This window comes from Cimex lectularius, unplaced genomic scaffold (assembly GCF_000648675.2).
Source record: "Cimex lectularius strain Harlan isolate CLEC.00 unplaced genomic scaffold, Clec_2.1 scaffold99, whole genome shotgun sequence".
Lineage (NCBI taxonomy): Eukaryota > Metazoa > Arthropoda > Insecta > Hemiptera > Cimicidae > Cimex > Cimex lectularius.
In genome coordinates this window covers 1,619,690-1,625,880 of record NW_019392713.1, presented here as the reverse complement: position 1 = coordinate 1,625,880, position 6,191 = coordinate 1,619,690, and positions in this window count along the sequence as shown.

Genomic DNA, 6,191 nt, shown 5'->3' with positions numbered 1-6,191 from the left:
GTACAAAGAAGGTTTAATTAAAATTAATAAGGGTTGATTTGACAGAAAAAAATACAATATATCTTGCCTTGAACTTGCAACTCGCCATTGCTGTTTGATGATTCTCGTCTTTTTATATATTCTGTAATTACCTTCATTAAGTAAATATTGCAAGAGTAAAGTTTTTATGGCTTCAATTGGCATGGATAAAATTCTTAGTATAAAGTCTTAAAAAGAAGATTGATTTGAAACAGCCCAATCAAATCGGGGCTATTTTGACATTTTCATGTGTACAGAAGGTGCTTAAGTAGACAAAGAAAAGAAAAGGGTCTAAGTACGTTGCCTTGTGGGACTTCAGTAGAAATAGGTCAATAGTTTGAACATCATGTCGCATGACTCCTTTCCAGAGTGAAGGTGTTCTATTTTTGTAGTGTTGACCCATTTTAACAAAATTGTTTTTTCATACCTTTTACTCGAAGGTGCCCAAAACAATTGGTCAAATAAAAATGAAGTGTGTATGCTTTGGAAAGAACACAAGTGCAAACATTGCGAAATTCAGAAATAAAAATGAGAACAATAATAAATAAATTCACCGATAAGCTCCCCGTATCCAACAGGAATGTTTCTGCTCAACCCTCAGTTCGAATTAAACTTCAAATAAAAACCTCAAGCTGTCTGACGTCAGTTTGCCCATTTGCATTTGGTAGAGCAAGATTCATGCAAAACCCTGGTTGAGATTTAACCACGAGCGAACTTAATGCATTCAGAGCTTAGTGGTTTCGGAACTAGATTAAGTTGAAATGACAATAGCTTCCTCCAGGACGTCCAATGTATCCAACCTTGTATTTACAATTTTTTTTTTCTTCTTTCAATTAAATAATTAGCTTTTCAATAAAAAAGTTTTGTAAAAATAAGAACAAAAAACAATTTAAAATTTGATTTAAATAATACAGTAGATTTATACTTTAGATTTATGCACAGAATAATTGCCCCTAATATCAAAGAATTGAGATAAATTGAAAGAATTTTATTGAAAAACTTGGAATCAGTATACAAAAGCGTGTGTTAATCACTTTTTCACTGGTAACCAGAGTTTTCATCAGACAGTCTGTAAGATACAAAATTTTTTTTTGTTTCCTTAACATCAGCGATGGATTGTAAGTGCTTCCTTTCAAGCAAATTTGACCATTATTTTGTTTATGTAAAATATTGGCCAACAGATTAACAAAACTTCACCAACAGCGTAGACTCATCACCCTTTCATCAACTTGACTTTGTTAAAAGCAATAAATTATGAACGTAAACTCAGGCTTCCTACCTGTACCTTTATATGTTGAGGAAATTCATTGGACATTACAAAGAAAGCATCAAACAAATGTTTCAAAAAAGTTAAAATAACTGACATGGTTCAAATTATTCCTGACATCAGAAAAAGTACTAGACTTTAAAAAAATTTTCAACATAATTATTGAAAAGAAACCTTAATATAAAAACAAATCATAATTAAATAAACCTGCAGCTCTTCTATCTGGTATACAGATGGTTCAAAGATGGGAAATGTGTATGGGTATGGGCATTAAAGAACTTAATTATGAGCATCACATCACCCTCGGCTCCATCACAACCATCTTTCAAGCCAAACTGCCATCCAAGCCAGAAACATGGACCACATGAAATAAATAACAAATATCTCGTAACAGTAATAATACTATCTGATACCTAAACGTTCTCCAATATTATGGATCAACTCAAAATTTTTATGGGATTACTTAAATACCCGTAAAAGAACTGTAATCTGCAAGTAGACTGGTGAGTCACAGGTCATGAGGGTTTCAGGCAATGAGACAGAGATTCACACCATGAATTATGAACCTTTGACTGTGTTTGATTAACCTGAAGATTGAGTACTTCAAAATGTCACACAAAATAAACTACAAAAGGCGCAGCTTGAGTAATAGACGAAAATCTGCCTGGTACAAGTGAAAGAATAAAAAAATCTGGATGTTTTAGTTATATTTCATACCTATTATCATTATTTGCTTAAGGGATAATTTTTAATTACTGTCAATTGATGAATTTAAATTTATGAATATTTTGTTATTGTAAAGTTAGTGAAAAATGGGTAGTTGTGTTGGCTTTATTAAATAAAACTTTAAAAAAAGTCCAAAGCTAAGTATTAGTCCTTTTACTTCTAGTTTATAAATATGTTAATTTTGTGCCATGAAAATTATAAAATAACCTTTTTTTAAATGGTTTTCTTTCTCATATAACGTATAATTTTGATTTCATAGTTGTGAAATTTCTCTCTGTGGGCAATGGGTGCAAAAATATTATATATTAAGGCATTTACTGTGTGATATTGATATTATTATTGCACCCATTGACCATAGAGTGAAATTTCACAACAATGTAATTAAAATTAACTCTTTTCTCCTATTCATTTACTACTAGCATAATAACCCGTAACATTATCTCTTAAACAATGGATAATTGTTGGTTATAATTTGAGACAAAAGAGGGTAAAAGTGATTAATTAATTATTAATGTCCCAAACTGACAATGTCCATTATTCAAGATATAATGTTACAGATCACTATGGTAGTAGTAAATGAATATGAGAAAAGGGTAGAAGATATTTAGAAAGGAGCAAATCCTTGTCTGTGAGAGAAAATTTTAAATAAATGATACTACCATTTTTTGGAAATCCACATCATATTTTTTTGCATATTATTTGATAGCAAACTTAACCACTAAGCTTTCTACCTCGTACCTCATTCATTCTCATTCCACCAGCTTTAAAAATTTCTTCCGCAGATTTTTAGTATGAGTAAAACTTCAAGAGGAGCATTCAGCATTCATGGAAATGAAAGTCTGATGACTGTTTTGCCCTTTCAACCTTCTCATTAATACTGCTCGTAAAGTTTATCTTTAGAGTAAATAGTACCTGAAGATTATAATTTGTCCAGATTACATTCTGTCCGTTGAGGCTTTGCGCTGTAGATATCAAAAAACATAATAAATAGAAAAATATTTTTTTAAAAAATGATCCACTTAACCTAGTAAACGGCTATTAATGTTTTTAATGAAGAAAAAATTGTTATGCAATTTCAAATGAGCTTTATCTTTCACTTGATATATTGCAAACCTATCACCGATTACTAAACCAAACTGCTTGCAAAGTAAACTTAAAGTGGATTGTATCAAAGTAGCTAAAATCAATTACAAGTCCCTTGGTGTTACTTAAGAACTTAACTGCTGTGAGCTGGTCTGGGGGGAAAGCAATTACATGTAACACTCAATTTCGTTTGTAAATATAGCTGTAGTGCTTTGTTATTCCAATAGCTTTTTCATATATATATTAAAAATAATGCAACATTAAATAAGAAAATCTAAATATTTTGCGCATCTCATTTACTTACTAATCTAATGTATACAGGGTGAGTCATTTTTTGATGCACCATTGGAAAATTAACATGGGTGCGTTTAAATCTGACTCGAGGCTTATTTCCTTTGATTAATACGTTAATAAAAGAAAGTGAGTCAATTTTCGGTGCACCATTGGAAAATCAACATGGGTGCGTCTAATTATGACTCGGCACATTTTATTTTGTTAGTCTTGTACAAAAAAAATAGACGAGTCACTTTGCGATGCACTATTCATTACAAATTAGTTTTAGTAGGTTGGAAGGAAAATAAACAAAACCAATATTATTAAAACATTATTCAAACACAATGTAAAAATTAAAAAAAAAAAATTCTTCACAAATAATTTGATTAAGGTTTAAGAGTATTTTTGTCTGGTAAAGTAAAAAAATTAAATAAATGTAACAATCTTCTTTTTTCTGGTAAAGTAAAAAAATTACATAAATGTAACAATCTCCTTTTTTCTGGTAAAGTAAAAAAATTAAATAAATGTAACAATCTCCTTTGTTAGCAAACCAAAAATGTTCAAAATCATTATAATAATTGTTCGAACAGACCTCCATTTGCTGCAACACAGATTGTTACATTTATGTAATTTTTTTACTTTACCAGAAAAAAGAAGATTGTTACATTTATTTAATTTTTTACTTTACCAGACAAAAATACTCTTAAACCTTAATTAAATTATTTGTGAAGAATTTTTTTTTTTAATTTTTACATTGTGTTTGAATGTTTTAATAATATTGGTTTTGTTTATTTTCATTCCAACCTACTAAAACTAATTTGTAACGAATGGTGTGTCGAAACGCCTATTTTTTGGTAGGAGACTAACAAAATAAAATGTCATAATTAGACGCACCAACGTTGATTTTCCTACGGTGCACCGAAAATTGACTCACTTTCTTTTATTAACGTATTAATCAAAGGAAATAAGCCTTGAATCAGATTTAAACGCACCCATGTTAATTTTCCAATGGTGCGTCAAAAAATGACACCCTGTATATAATATTATGTATTATATATAGGATTTTACAGTGTAAAATGTCAATACTGCCATGTTGGATTCACTAAGTAAAATGTAGTTCAGTGCCACCAGAACAAGGTTTCTATCTTGACTCTTGCCTAAGATATTTTTGTGATTTTATGAAACTAAGATATTAACATTAGTGTGAGTTTTTTCACTTAAAATCCTAATTTCTTAACTTTAGTCGTATTAAAATACAAATCTGACATTTATTTCGTAAACTACATTAAATTTTCAACAAGATAACATTTCCGTTGAAAAATTCACCCTTCTGAATACACAGTGGCCGCTTAAAGAATGACAAATGGCAAAACTCATTTTCTTAAAATACTCAATTGTGGCTTGTGAGTATTTCCATCTCACTTTTCCATCAGAATTTTCAGGGATTTCACCAACATTGCCTTTTTTATAAGTATTCCAAGGACATACTCACTTTTACATTTTTATAACTTTTCTTAGTAAAAATCTTTTTTGCAAGGTTGAAAATCACGATATGGAACCCAAGGAGAACAGGAACTCAAGAACATTGTACATGTCATACTTTTAATAAAACCATTTATTAGTTGGTAACAAAACTGAGATATTCTTCTCATGGTATGGCCAGCGAGGAGCCTTGATTTGACCCCATTAGATTTTTTCATATGATGAACTCTAAAAGTGCAGTGTATAGCACACCCATCGAAATGAGGGATAAGCTCATAGAGAAAATTGAAATAAAGTGCAACGAGATGAGGGAAAGAAGGAAGGGAAATCGACTAAAATTAATATCTCAAGATAGAAAGATAGAAACCGTATTCTGGAGGTACGGAACTACATTTTATTTAGCGAATCCAACATGGCAATACTGACATTTAACCCTATAAAACCCTGTTTGTATATATATATTGGGTTGTCCGGAAAATAATGCAGGATTTTGGTATTAAACAAAAAAAAAGAAACTAGTTACTTTAAAGCAATGTTCTTTAATCAAAATAATTTCCCATACTCTCAATACATTTCTCCCAACGTGTTGGTAACTTATTAATTCCGTCTGAGTAGAATTCAGAATTTTTAGAATTGATAAAGTCAATAAATGCATTTTCCAGTTCCGTTTGATTTTTGAATATTATGTGTTGTAAGTAGTGGTCCAGGTGTCTAAAAAAATGGTAGTCAGTAGGCGAGAGGTCCGGAGAGTAGGGTGGGTGAGGCAAAGTTTCATAGCCAAGCTCCAATAATTTTTGTGACGTTACACGTGACACATGTGGTCGAGCGTTGTCATGCAACAAAATGGGCCCTTTCCGATTGACCAAAGAGGGCTTCATTACTGCCAATTTCTGATGCATGGTATTAATTTGGTTACAGTATGATTCAGCATTGATGGTTTCGCCAGGATTTAAGAAGCTGTAGTGTATTAAACCAAATGAAGCCCACCATACCGTAACCATTACCTTTTTTTGATGAGTTGGGGGCTTTGGAAAATGTATTGGAGCTTCTCCTTTGTCGAGCCACTGTCCAGAATCCACTTTTCGTCACATGTAACAATTCTGGCCAGAAATGGGTCATTTTTGTTTCGACAAAGAAGTGATGCACAAACATCAAAGCGCTGATTTTTTTGGCGATCGTTTAATGAGTGTGGAACCCAATTTTCGAGTTTTTTCACTTTTCCAATCGCCTTGAGGTGGTCAGCGACGGTCGTTTTACTGACTTTGAGTTGCTCTGCAAGTTCTCGAACAGTTGTTTTGGGGTTTTCTTCCACCACTGATCGCAGAACATCATCATTAAGAGA